This window comes from Heterodontus francisci, unplaced genomic scaffold (genome assembly GCF_036365525.1).
Source record: "Heterodontus francisci isolate sHetFra1 unplaced genomic scaffold, sHetFra1.hap1 HAP1_SCAFFOLD_2075, whole genome shotgun sequence".
Taxonomy (NCBI): domain Eukaryota; kingdom Metazoa; phylum Chordata; class Chondrichthyes; order Heterodontiformes; family Heterodontidae; genus Heterodontus; species Heterodontus francisci.
In genome coordinates, this window is record NW_027141387.1 from 12,501 (window position 1) to 27,500 (window position 15,000).

Genomic DNA, 15,000 nt, shown 5'->3' on the forward strand with positions numbered 1-15,000 from the left:
GCTGCAATGAGTCTTGCCGGGCTTAATAGTCGGCGTGGGGGTGAATTTGCGAAGGTGGCCGTGTTTGTATGCATGTTTGCCGGCGTGTTTAGGAAGGTTGGGTGGGTGGGTGGTTGTGTGGGCGCCGTGGTCTGAGGGCACATCCTGTGGGATGTGGGAGGCGGGGGAAGGAGAGCGCCCTTGGTGCGTGTGTCTAGGCGATGCATTGCGGAAGGATGGGCGGGTGGGGCCGGGCGTGTGGGTTCCCGACTTATCGGTGAACCATTTGCTACTGCGGGGCCAAAGCAAAAGGGAAAGCATAAGGGCGCAGGCTGCCCTCTGCGGGACAGGTCCGGCCCTGACGCCGGTTTACGATTTCTCCGGTAAAGCACCTGTCGGGTGGCGACCGGAGGGTCTTTGCAGGGCCTGGATCTCCGAGCCCGTGGGACAGGCGGGAAAGGGTGGCGGCAGCCGGTTGAAGTCCCGACCCTGGGCAGCCTCCCGGTCCTACCTCCATAACTTCGGCGAGGAGGGTCCGATCCCCGCGCGGTCGACGGCAGGCGGTAGGGCTCGGAGGGGCGCGGCCTGGTCCGCGAGTGCCCCGGCGCCGCCCCTCTGCCCGTCCGAGGGACAGTAGGAAATGGCCATACCGCTTTCCGGCCGATTGCCGCCGGACGTCCGGCCGCATTCGCTCGGTCTGCGCGGCCGGCGGTAGCCGGGGGCGAGGGGCATCGGGCGGTGGCGGAACCAGGCCGGCCCGACCGCTGGGGGCCGCCCGGGCGACGTTTGAATCTGTCGGGTCGGACCGCCGAATCCCGCGGGATTTCGGGATCGAATCTGCGGGTGGAATCGGCACCTCGTCCCGCTGTCCGGTTCCCCCCGGTCGACTGCAACGGGTTTCCGAGGCCCGTCGGTCAGGCGCGGTTCGCTCCGCAATCCGCCGGCCGATCGGCACCGGGCGGGGCTCTACGGAAAGAGGGGACCCTCCCGCGTCGAGTGCCGGCGCACCGACCCCGCAGGCTGACCGGGAAGGTGAAGACTCACCCCGCTGAATGCCCGGCCCCGGGTACCCTCCGGCTCCGGGGCCATAACTTCGGGGAGGGAGGTCCGATCCCCGCGCGGTCGACGGCAGGCGGTAGGGCTCGGAGGGGCGCGGCCTGGTCCGCGAGTGCCCCGGCGCCGCCCCTCTGCCCGTCCGAGGGACAGTAGGAAATGGCCATACCGCTTTCCGGCCGATTGCCGCCGGACGTCCGGCCGCATTCGCTCGGTCTGCGCGGCCGGCGGTAGCCGGGGGCGAGGGGCATCGGGCGGTGGCGGAACCAGGCCGGCCCGACCGCTGGGGGCCGCCCGGGCGACGTTTGAATCTGTCGGGTCGGACCGCCGAATCCCGCGGGATTTCGGGATCGAATCTGCGGGTGGAATCGGCACCTCGTCCCGCTGTCCGGTTCCCCCCCGTCGACTGCAACGGGTTTCCGAGGCCCGTCGGTCAGGCGCGGTTCGCTCCGCAATCCGCCGGCCGATCGGCACCGGGCGGGGCTCTACGGAAAGAGGGGACCCTCCGGCGTCGAGTGCCGGCGCACCGACCCCGCAGGCTGACCGGGAAGGTGAAGACTCACCCCGCTGAATGCCCGGCCCCGGGCACCCTCCGGCGCCGGGGCCATAACTTCGGGGAGGGAGGTCCGAGCTCCGCGCGGTCGACGGCAGGTGAAAGGGGCCGGTGCGCCGCGGAAGGCGACAGCAGTCCCGTCAGGCTGCACCTCTGCTCGGGCGAACGGCGTCAGGAAAAGGGGAGAGCACTTCCCCACCGATAGCTCCGGAACGCCCGGACCCATTGGCCCGCGGCACCGGTGGCTGCTAGAGGGCCTCCGGCGCCGTCAGCCGGGGTACGTCCCAGGCCGGCCGGACGGCGGGCAGCCGGAGGCAACGGCCTGGAACGGAGCCAGACTTGAGTCGTTCCGTGCCGTGGGCAAAAAGGCAGGGCTGCGGGTCAGCGCAGTTTGGCAAACCTAGCCGCAAGTGCGGGAAGGGCGGAGGAGCACACGGACGCCGCCTTCCCAAACTGAGCCCAAAGTGCCCAGGCATGCCCCCTTGATCTCGCCTAATCAGTGAGCCCAAAATAATTTCAGAGTGTGGAAACCTTATCCAAAAAGGTCGAAAAGAACGGCCAGAGATCAAGTCCGAAAGGGGAAATCAGTAACAAGCAAGCAGAGTAATCATTAACCAAAAAGCGCAAAATTATGTTAAAAGTGTGAAATCATTAACCAAAAACTCGAAAATAATGTCCAGAGACCAAGTCCGAAAGGGCAAATGGTTAACCAGTAAGCAGAGTAATCATTAACCAAAAATCGCAAAAGTAAGTAAAAAGTATGAAATCATTAACCAAAAATCGCAAAAGTAAGTAAAAAGTGTGAAATCATTAACCAAAAACTCGAAAATAATGTGCAGAGACTAAGTCCGAAAGGGCAAATGGTTAACCAGTAAGCAGAGTCATCATTAACCAAAAATCGCAAAAGTAAGTAAAAAGTGTGAAATCATTAACCAAAAATCGCAAAAGTAAGTAAAAAGTGTGAAATCATTAACCAAAAACTCGAAAATAATCTCCAGAGACTAAGTCCGAAAGGGCAAATGGTTAACCAGTAAGCAGAGTAATCATTAACCAAAAATCGCAAAAGTAAGTAAAAAGTGTGAAATCATTAACCAAAAATCGCAAAAGTAAGTAAAAAGTGTGAAATCATTAACCAAAAACTCGAAAATAATGTCCAGAGACTAAGTCCAAAAGGGCAAATGGTTAACCAGTAAGCAGAGTAATCATTAACCAAAAAGCGCAAAAATATGTTAAAAGTGTGAAATCATTAACCAAAAACTCGAAAATAATGTGCAGAGACTAAGTCCGAAAGGGCAAAATGGTTAACCAGTAAGCAGAGTAATCATTAACCAAAAATCGCAAAAGTAAGTAAAAGTGTGAAATCATTAACCAAAAACTCGAAAATAATCTCCAGAGACTAAGTCCGAAAGGGCAAATGGTTAACCAGTAAGCAGAGTAATCATTAACCAAAAATCGCAAAAGTAAGTAAAAAGTGTGAAATCATTAACCAAAAACTCGAAAATAATGTCCAGAGACCAAGTCCGAAAGGGCAAATGGTTAACCAGTAAGCAGAGTAATCATTAACCAAAAATCGCAAAAGTAAGTAAAAAGTGTGAAATCATTAACCAAAAATCGCAAAAGTAAGTAAAAAGTGTGAAATCATTAACCAAAAAGTCGAAAATAATCTCCAGAGACTAAGTCCGAAAGGGCAAATGGTTAACCAGTAAGCAGAGTAATCATTAACCAAAAATCGCAAAAGTAAGTAAAAAGTGTGAAATCATTAACCAAAAATCGCAAAAGTAAGTAAAAAGTGTGAAATCATAACCAAAAAGTCGAAAATAATCTCCAGAGACTAAGTCCAAAAGGGCAAATGGTTAACCAGTAAGCAGAGTAATCATTAACCAAAAATCGCAAAAGTAAGTAAAAAGTGTGAAATCATTAACCAAAAACTCGAAAATAATCTCCAGAGACTAAAGTCCGAAAGGGCAAATGGTTAACCAGTAAGCAGAGTAATCATTAACCAAAAGGCGCAAAAGTAAGTAAAAAGTATGAAATCAGTAACCAAAAAGCGCAAAAATATGTTAAAAGTGTGAAATCATTAACCAAAAAGTCGAAAATAATCTCCAGAGACTAAGTCCGAAAGGGCAAATGGTTAACCAGTAAGCAGAGTAATCATTAACCAAAAATCGCAAAAATATGTTAAAAGTGTGAAATCATTAACCAAAAAACTCGAAAATAATGTGCAGAGACTAAGTCCGAAAGGGCAAATGGTTAACCAGTAAGCAGAGTAATCATTAACCAAAAAGGGCAAAAGTAAGTAAAAAGTATGAAATCATTAACCAAAAAGCACAAAATTAAGTTAAAAGTGTGAAATCATTAACCAAAAAGTCGAAAATAATGTCCAGAGACCAAGTCCGAAAGGGCAAATGGTTAACCAGTAAGCAGAGTAATCATGAACCAAAAATCGCAAAAGTAAGTAAAAAGTATGAAATCATTAACCAAAAAGGGCAAAAGTAAGTAAAAAGTATGAAATCATTAACCAAAAATCGCAAAAGTAAGTAAAAAGTATGAATCATTAACCAAAAATCGCAAAAGTAAGTAAAAAGTATGAAATCATTAACCAAAAAGCACAAAATTAAGTTAAAAGTGTGAAATCATTAACCAAAATGTCGAAAACAATGTCCAGAGACTAAGTCCGAAAGGGCAAATGGTTAACCAGTAAGCAGAGTAATCATTAACCAAAAATCGCAAAAGTAAGTAAAAAGTGTGAAATCATTAACCAAAAACCCGAAAATAATGTCCAGAGACTAAGTCCGAAAGGGCAAATGGTTAACCAGTAAGCAGAGTAATCATTAACCAAAAATCGCAAAAGTAAGTAAAAGTGTGAAATCATTAACCAAAAACTCGAAAATAATGTCCAGAGACTAAGTCCGAAAGGGCAAATGGTTAACCAGTAAGCAGAGTAATCATTAACCAAAAGGCGCAAAAGTAAGTAAAAAGTATGAAATCAGTAACCAAAAAGCGCAAAAATATGTTAAAAGTGTGAAATCATTAACCAAAAACTCGAAAATAATGTGCAGAGACTAAGTCCGAAAGGGCAAATAATTAACCAGTAAGCAGAGTAATCATTAACCAAAAAAGCGCAAAAATATGTTAAAAGTGTGAAATCATTAACCAAAAACTCGAAAATAATGTCCAGAGACTAAGTTCGAAAGGGCAAATGGTTAACCAGTAAGCAGAGTAATCATTAACCAAAAATCGCAAAAGTAAGTAAAAAGTGTGAAATCATTAACCAAAAAGCACAAAATTAAGTTAAAAGTGTGAAATCATTAACCAAAAAGTCGAAAATAATCTCCAGAGACTAAGTCCGAAAGGGCAAATGGTTAACCAGTAAGCAGAGTAATCATTAACCAAAAATCGCAAAAATATGTTAAAAGTGTGAAATCATTAACCAAAAACTCGAAAATAATGTGCAGAGACTAAGTCCGAAAGGGCAAATGGTTAACCAGTAAGCAGAGTAATCATTAACCAAAAAGGGCAAAAGTAAGTAAAAAGTATGAAATCATTAACCAAAAAGCACAAAATTAAGTTAAAAGTGTGAAATCATTAACCAAAAAGTCGAAAATAATGTCCAGAGACCAAGTCCGAAAGGGCAAATGGTTAACCAGTAAGCAGAGTAATCATGAACCAAAAATCGCAAAAGTAAGTAAAAAGTATGAAATCATTAACCAAAAAGGGCAAAAGTAAGTAAAAAGTATGAAATCATTAACCAAAAATCGCAAAAGTAAGTAAAAAGTATGAAATCATTAACCAAAAATCGCAAAAGTAAGTAAAAAGTATGAAATCATTAACCAAAAAGCACAAAATTAAGTTAAAAGTGTGAAATCATTAACCAAAATGTCGAAAACAATGTCCAGAGACTAAGTCCGAAAGGGCAAATGGTTAACCAGTAAGCAGAGTAATCATTAACCAAAAATCGCAAAAGTAAGTAAAAAGTGTGAAATCATTAACCAAAAACCCGAAAATAATGTCCAGAGACTAAGTCCGAAAGGGCAAATGGTTAACCAGTAAGCAGAGTAATCATTAACCAAAAATCGCAAAAGTAAGTAAAAAGTGTGAAATCATTAACCAAAAACTCGAAAATAATGTCCAGAGACTAAGTCCGAAAGGGCAAATGGTTAACCAGTAAGCAGAGTAATCATTAACCAAAAGGCGCAAAAGTAAGTAAAAAGTATGAAATCAGTAACCAAAAAGCGCAAAAATATGTTAAAAGTGTGAAATCATTAACCAAAAACTCGAAAATAATGTGCAGAGACTAAGTCCGAAAGGGCAAATAATTAACCAGTAAGCAGAGTAATCATTAACCAAAAAGCGCAAAAATATGTTAAAAGTGTGAAATCATTAACCAAAAACTCGAAAATAATGTCCAGAGACTAAGTTCGAAAGGGCAAATGGTTAACCAGTAAGCAGAGTAATCATTAACCAAAAATCGCAAAAGTAAGTAAAAAGTGTGAAATCATTAACCAAAAAGCACAAAATTAAGTTAAAAGTGTGAAATCATTAACCAAAAAGTCGAAAATAATCTCCAGAGACTAAGTCCGAAAGGGCAAATGGTTAACCAGTAAGCAGAGTAATCATTAACCAAAAATCGCAAAAATATGTTAAAAGTGTGAAATCATTAACCAAAAACTCGAAAATAATGTGCAGAGACTAAGTCCGAAAGGGCAAATGGTTAACCAGTAAGCAGAGTAATCATTAACCAAAAAGGGCAAAAGTAAGTAAAAAGTACAAAAAGCACAAAATTAAGTTAAAAGTGTGAAATCATTAACCAAAAGTCGAAAATAATGTCCAGAGACCAAGTCCGAAAGGGCAAATGGTTAACCAGTAAGCAGAGTAATCATGAACCAAAATCGCAAAAGTAAGTAAAAAGTATGAAATCATTAACCAAAAAGGGCAAAAGTAAGTAAAAAGTATGAAATCATTAACCAAAAATCGCAAAAGTAAGTAAAAAGTATGAAATCATTAACCAAAAATCGCAAAAGTAAGTAAAAAGTATGAAATCATTAACCAAAAAGCACAAAATTAAGTTAAAAGTGTGAAATCATTAACCAAAATGTCGAAAACAATGTCCAGAGACTAAGTCCGAAAGGGCAAATGGTTAACCAGTAAGCAGAGTAATCATTAACCAAAAATCGCAAAGTAAGTAAAAAGTGTGAAATCATTAACCAAAAACCGAAAATAATGTCCAGAGACTAAGTCCGAAAGGGCAAATGGTTAACCAGTAAGCAGAGTAATCATTAACCAAAAATCGCAAAAGTAAGTAAAAAGTGTGAAATCATTAACCAAAAACTCGAAAATAATGTCCAGAGACTAAGTCCGAAAGGGCAAATGGTTAACCAGTAAGCAGAGTAATCATTAACCAAAAGGCGCAAAAGTAAGTAAAAAGTATGAAATCAGTAACCAAAAAGCGCAAAAATATGTTAAAAGTGTGAAATCATTAACCAAAAACTCGAAAATAATGTGCAGAGACTAAGTCCGAAAGGCAAATAATTAACCAGTAAGCAGAGTAATCATTAACCAAAAAGCGCAAAAATATGTTAAAAGTGTGAAATCATTAACCAAAAACTCGAAAATAATGTCCAGAGACTAAGTTCGAAAGGGCAAATGGTTAACCAGTAAGCAGAGTAATCATTAACCAAAAATCGCAAAAGTAAGTAAAAAGTGTGAAATCATTAACCAAAAAGCACAAAATTAAGTTAAAAGTGTGAAATCATTAACCAAAAAGTCGAAAATAATCTCCAGAGACTAAGTCCGAAAGGGCAAATGGTTAACCAGTAAGCAGAGTAATCATTAACCAAAAAGCGCAAAAATATGTTAAAAGTGTGAAATCATTAACCAAAAACTCGAAAATAATGTGCAGAGACTAAGTCCGAAGGGCAAATAATTAACCAGTAAGCAGAGTAATCATTAACCAAAAAGCGCAAAAATATGTAAAAAGTGTGAAATCAGTAACCAAAAAGCGCAAAAGTAAGTAAAAAGTGTGAAATCATTAACCAAAAACTCGAAAATAATCTCCAGAGACTAAGTCCGAAAGGGCAAATGGTTAACCAGTAAGCAGAGTAATCATTAACCAAAAAGCGCAAAAATATGTTAAAAGTGTGAAATCATTAACCAAAAACTCGAAAATAATGTGCAGAGACTAAGTCCGAAAGGGCAAATAATTAACCAGTAAGCAGAGTAATCATTAACCAAAAAGCGCAAAAATATGTAAAAAGTGTGAAATCAGTAACCAAAAAGCGCAAAAGTAAGTAAAAAGTGTGAAATCATTAACCAAAAAGTCGAAAATAATCTCCAGAGACTAAGTCCGAAAGGGCAAATGGTTAACCAGTAAGCAGAGTAATCATTAACCAAAAATCGCAAAAGTAAGTAAAAAGTGTGAAATCATTAACCAAAAATCGCAAAAGTAAGTAAAAAGTGTGAAATCATTAACCAAAAACTCGAAAATAATGTCCAGAGACTAAGTCCAAAAGGGCAAATGGTTAACCAGTAAGCAGAGTAATCATTAACCAAAAAGCGCAAAAATATGTTAAAAGTGTGAAATCATTAACCAAAAACTCGAAAATAATGTGCAGAGACTAAGTCCGAAAGGGCAAATGGTTAACCAGTAAGCAGAGTAATCATTAACCAAAAATCGCAAAAGTAAGTAAAAAGTGTGAAATCATTAACCAAAAACTCGAAAATAATCTCCAGAGACTAAGTCCGAAAGGGCAAATGGTTAACCAGTAAGCAGAGTAATCATTAACCAAAAATCGCAAAAGTAAGTAAAAAGTGTGAAATCATTAACCAAAAACTCGAAAATAATGTCCAGAGACCAAGTCCGAAAGGGCAAATGGTTAACCAGTAAGCAGAGTAATCATTAACCAAAAATCGCAAAAGTAAGTAAAAAGTGTGAAATCATTAACCAAAAATCGCAAAAGTAAGTAAAAAGTGTGAAATCATTAACCAAAAAGTCGAAAATAATCTCCAGAGACTAAGTCCGAAAGGGCAAATGGTTAACCAGTAAGCAGAGTAATCATTAACCAAAAATCGCAAAAGTAAGTAAAAAGTGTGAAATCATTAACCAAAAATCGCAAAAGTAAGTAAAAAGTGTGAAATCATTAACCAAAAAGTCGAAAATAATCTCCAGAGACTAAGTCCAAAAGGGCAAATGGTTAACCAGTAAGCAGAGTAATCATTAACCAAAAATCGCAAAAGTAAGTAAAAAGTGTGAAATCATTAACCAAAAACTCGAAAATAATCTCCAGAGACTAAGTCCGAAAGGGCAAATGGTTAACCAGTAAGCAGAGTAATCATTAACCAAAAGGCGCAAAAGTAAGTAAAAAGTATGAAATCAGTAACCAAAAAGCGCAAAAATATGTTAAAAGTGTGAAATCATTAACCAAAAAGTCGAAAATAATCTCCAGAGACTAAGTCCGAAAGGGCAAATAATTAACCAGTAAGCAGAGTAATCATTAACCAAAAAGCGCAAAAATATGTTAAAAGTGTGAAATCATTAACCAAAAACTCGAAAATAATGTCCAGAGACTAAGTTCGAAAGGGCAAATGGTTAACCAGTAAGCAGAGTAATCATTAACCAAAAATCGCAAAAGTAAGTAAAAAGTGTGAAATCATTAACCAAAAAGCACAAAATTAAGTTAAAAGTGTGAAATCATTAACCAAAAAGTCGAAAATAATCTCCAGAGACTAAGTCCGAAAGGGCAAATGGTTAACCAGTAAGCAGAGTAATCATTAACCAAAAATCGCAAAAATATGTTAAAAGTGTGAAATCATTAACCAAAAACTCGAAAATAATGTGCAGAGACTAAGTCCGAAAGGGCAAATGGTTAACCAGTAAGCAGAGTAATCATTAACCAAAAAGGGCAAAAGTAAGTAAAAAGTATGAAATCATTAACCAAAAAGCACAAAATTAAGTTAAAAGTGTGAAATCATTAACCAAAAAGTCGAAAATAATGTCCAGAGACCAAGTCCGAAAGGGCAAATGGTTAACCAGTAAGCAGAGTAATCATGAACCAAAAATCGCAAAAGTAAGTAAAAAGTATGAAATCATTAACCAAAAAGGGCAAAAGTAAGTAAAAAGTATGAAATCATTAACCAAAAATCGCAAAAGTAAGTAAAAAGTATGAAATCATTAACCAAAAATCGCAAAAGTAAGTAAAAAGTATGAAATCATTAACCAAAAAGCACAAAATTAAGTTAAAAGTGTGAAATCATTAACCAAAATGTCGAAAACAATGTCCAGAGACTAAGTCCGAAAGGGCAAATGGTTAACCAGTAAGCAGAGTAATCATTAACCAAAAATCGCAAAAGTAAGTAAAAAGTGTGAAATCATTAACCAAAAACCCGAAAATAATGTCCAGAGACTAAGTCCGAAAGGGCAAATGGTTAACCAGTAAGCAGAGTAATCATTAACCAAAAATCGCAAAAGTAAGTAAAAAGTGTGAAATCATTAACCAAAAACTCGAAAATAATGTCCAGAGACTAAGTCCGAAAGGGCAAATGGTTAACCAGTAAGCAGAGTAATCATTAACCAAAAGGCGCAAAAGTAAGTAAAAAGTATGAAATCAGTAACCAAAAAGCGCAAAAATATGTTAAAAGTGTGAAATCATTAACCAAAAACTCGAAAATAATGTGCAGAGACTAAGTCCGAAAGGGCAAATAATTAACCAGTAAGCAGAGTAATCATTAACCAAAAAGCGCAAAAATATGTTAAAAGTGTGAAATCATTAACCAAAAACTCGAAAATAATGTCCAGAGACTAAGTTCGAAAGGGCAAATGGTTAACCAGTAAGCAGAGTAATCATTAACCAAAAATCGCAAAAGTAAGTAAAAAGTGTGAAATCATTAACCAAAAAGCACAAAATTAAGTTAAAAGTGTGAAATCATTAACCAAAAAGTCGAAAATAATCTCCAGAGACTAAGTCCGAAAGGGCAAATGGTTAACCAGTAAGCAGAGTAATCATTAACCAAAAAGCGCAAAAATATGTTAAAAGTGTGAAATCATTAACCAAAAACTCGAAAATAATGTGCAGAGACTAAGTCCGAAAGGGCAAATAATTAACCAGTAAGCAGAGTAATCATTAACCAAAAAGCGCAAAAATATGTAAAAAGTGTGAAATCAGTAACCAAAAAGCGCAAAAGTAAGTAAAAAGTGTGAAATCATTAACCAAAAACCCGAAAATAATGTCCAGAGACTAAGTCCGAAAGGGCAAATGGTTAACCAGTAAGCAGAGTAATCATTAACCAAAAATCGCAAAAGTAAGTAAAAAGTGTGAAATCATTAACCAAAAACTCGAAAATAATGTCCAGAGACTAAGTCCGAAAGGGCAAATGGTTAACCAGTAAGCAGAGTAATCATTAACCAAAAGGCGCAAAAGTAAGTAAAAAGTATGAAATCAGTAACCAAAAAGCGCAAAAATATGTTAAAAGTGTGAAATCATTAACCAAAAACTCGAAAATAATGTGCAGAGACTAAGTCCGAAAGGGCAAATAATTAACCAGTAAGCAGAGTAATCATTAACCAAAAAGCGCAAAAATATGTTAAAAGTGTGAAATCATTAACCAAAAACTCGAAAATAATGTCCAGAGACTAAGTTCGAAAGGGCAAATGGTTAACCAGTAAGCAGAGTAATCATTAACCAAAAATCGCAAAAGTAAGTAAAAAGTGTGAAATCATTAACCAAAAAGCACAAAATTAAGTTAAAAGTGTGAAATCATTAACCAAAAAGTCGAAAATAATCTCCAGAGACTAAGTCCGAAAGGGCAAATGGTTAACCAGTAAGCAGAGTAATCATTAACCAAAAATCGCAAAAATATGTTAAAAGTGTGAAATCATTAACCAAAAACTCGAAAATAATGTGCAGAGACTAAGTCCGAAAGGGCAAATGGTTAACCAGTAAGCAGAGTAATCATTAACCAAAAAGGGCAAAAGTAAGTAAAAAGTATGAAATCATTAACCAAAAAGCACAAAATTAAGTTAAAAGTGTGAAATCATTAACCAAAAAGTCGAAAATAATGTCCAGAGACCAAGTCCGAAAGGGCAAATGGTTAACCAGTAAGCAGAGTAATCATGAACCAAAAATCGCAAAAGTAAGTAAAAAGTATGAAATCATTAACCAAAAAGGGCAAAAGTAAGTAAAAAGTATGAAATCATTAACCAAAAATCGCAAAAGTAAGTAAAAAGTATGAAATCATTAACCAAAAATCGCAAAAGTAAGTAAAAAGTATGAAATCATTAACCAAAAAGCACAAAATTAAGTTAAAAGTGTGAAATCATTAACCAAAATGTCGAAAACAATGTCCAGAGACTAAGTCCGAAAGGGCAAATGGTTAACCAGTAAGCAGAGTAATCATTAACCAAAAATCGCAAAAGTAAGTAAAAAGTGTGAAATCATTAACCAAAAACCCGAAAATAATGTCCAGAGACTAAGTCCGAAAGGGCAAATGGTTAACCAGTAAGCAGAGTAATCATTAACCAAAAATCGCAAAAGTAAGTAAAAAGTGTGAAATCATTAACCAAAAACTCGAAAATAATGTCCAGAGACTAAGTCCGAAAGGGCAAATGGTTAACCAGTAAGCAGAGTAATCATTAACCAAAAGGCGCAAAAGTAAGTAAAAAGTATGAAATCAGTAACCAAAAAGCGCAAAAATATGTTAAAAGTGTGAAATCATTAACCAAAAACTCGAAAATAATGTGCAGAGACTAAGTCCGAAAGGGCAAATAATTAACCAGTAAGCAGAGTAATCATTAACCAAAAAGCGCAAAAATATGTTAAAAGTGTGAAATCATTAACCAAAAACTCGAAAATAATGTCCAGAGACTAAGTTCGAAAGGGCAAATGGTTAACCAGTAAGCAGAGTAATCATTAACCAAAAATCGCAAAAGTAAGTAAAAAGTGTGAAATCATTAACCAAAAAGCACAAAATTAAGTTAAAAGTGTGAAATCATTAACCAAAAAGTCGAAAATAATCTCCAGAGACTAAGTCCGAAAGGGCAAATGGTTAACCAGTAAGCAGAGTAATCATTAACCAAAAAGCGCAAAAATATGTTAAAAGTGTGAAATCATTAACCAAAAACTCGAAAATAATGTGCAGAGACTAAGTCCGAAAGGGCAAATAATTAACCAGTAAGCAGAGTAATCATTAACCAAAAAGCGCAAAAATATGTAAAAAGTGTGAAATCAGTAACCAAAAAGCGCAAAAGTAAGTAAAAAGTGTGAAATCATTAACCAAAAACTCGAAAATAATCTCCAGAGACTAAGTCCGAAAGGGCAAATGGTTAACCAGTAAGCAGAGTAATCATTAACCAAAAAGCGCAAAAATATGTTAAAAGTGTGAAATCATTAACCAAAAACTCGAAAATAATGTGCAGAGACTAAGTCCGAAAGGGCAAATAATTAACCAGTAAGCAGAGTAATCATTAACCAAAAAGCGCAAAAATATGTAAAAAGTGTGAAATCAGTAACCAAAAAGCGCAAAAGTAAGTAAAAAGTGTGAAATCATTAACCAAAAAGTCGAAAATAATCTCCAGAGACTAAGTCCGAAAGGGCAAATGGTTAACCAGTAAGCAGAGTAATCATTAACCAAAAAGCGCAAAAATATGTTAAAAGTGTGAAATCATTAACCAAAAACTCGAAAATAATGTCCAGAGACTAAGTCCGAAAGGGCAAATGGTTAACCAGTAAGCAGAGTAATCATTAACCAAAAATCGCAAAAGTAAGTAAAAAGTGTGAAATCATTAACCAAAAAGCACAAAATTAAGTTAAAAGTGTGAAATCATTAACCAAAAAGTCGAAAATAATCTCCAGAGACTAAGTCCGAAAGGGCAAATGGTTAACCAGTAAGCAGAGTAATCATTAACCAAAAAGCGCAAAAATATGTTAAAAGTGTGAAATCATTAACCAAAAATCGCAAAAGTAAGTAAAAAGTGTGAAATCATTAACCAAAAAGTCGAAAATAATGTCCAGAGACTAAGTCCGAAAGGGCAAATGGTTAACCAGTAAGCAGAGTAATCATTAACCAAAAAGCGCAAAAATATGTTAAAAGTGTGAAATCATTAACCAAAAACTCGAAAATAATGTCCAGAGACTAAGTCCGAAAGGGCAAATGGTTAACCAGTAAGCAGAGTAATCATTAACCAAAAAGGGCAAAAGTAAGTAAAAAGTATGAAATCATTAACCAAAAAGTCGAAAATAATGCCCAGAGACTAAGTCCGAAAGGGCAAATGGTTAACCAGAAAATCCGTCGAATAATGTCCAGAGACTAAGTCCGAAAGGGCAAATGGTTAACCAGTGGAAGGGCGATCAAGCGGAAAAATTTGCCCCGGTTACCCGGGATGGAGTTCCAGAGGTCCGGCCAGAGTTGTCAAATTCGTCCCGCTGATCGGACGCTTGTCATTCGGGTGGCTGGGGGTTGGCGGGGTATCTGCACAGTAGTAGGAGGTGGCAAGTCGGGACTTGGACGTTTATTCCAAGAGTCCACCCGAGCCTCCAGGTCTGCAGAGACCGACCCTAGCTGCCGCCCAACCGACTTTTAAGCCTTTTTCGGATGGGGATTTTTTCCCATTTTCGTCCATTTTTCGGGTTTTCTGTCGGGCTTAATAGGCGGCAGCCTGACCCCCGGCCGAGGCGGGGGGCGCACTCTCCCTTGCGTAAGGGTCCGGATTTGCCCCGGAAAGTGCCCCCGACGGCCTCCCGACCCGGGTGCCTGCAGGGCGGGGGAAAGGGTAGTCCCAGCCGCAGGAAATCATTAACCAAAAGACTTAGCCGTCGGGGCAGAGGCTAAGACCCGGGCTGGTGAAATCATTAACCAAAAGGAATGCACCCTTTTCCGAAAGTGCAGGCCGAAATAAGGCGAGCCTTGGGCCGGGAAGGCCAAAACCCCCAACTCATGGAAGTGTATGGGGTCGGACTCGGCGACTTTCCCGGGCCCCGAGTTGACCTTTCCCCACGGGGGCGGTCAAGTTGCTCCCGCCAAGAGGGCACGTTGCATTTGCTGCCGCTCTAGTCCCCGGGCTAGTTAATCAGTTGCCGTCGGAAGTCCCGATGCCGAAATGAAAAATGGCCGTTGCGGCGATTTGGCGCCTCATTTTCGGAAGGACTACCGGCAGGCAACCCGCCGAATTGACACTTGCGATTCGGGTGGCTGGGGGTTGGCGGGGTACCCGGAGATTTTCGGGAACTCGATTTTCAGAACTTTTGCTGGCAGCGGTTGCACTTGCAAAGTGGCCGAAGAAGTGCTCCCTCAAGGAAGGACCTTCTTTTGAAATAAAAGACCTTCCGAAGAGTGCCTGGAAGTCATTTATGAGCATTTAAGGGTAAATCTGGCGGACTTTCCATGCTCTGTTGCCGGCTCTGAAATATCGCACAGTTGGGTCTAGG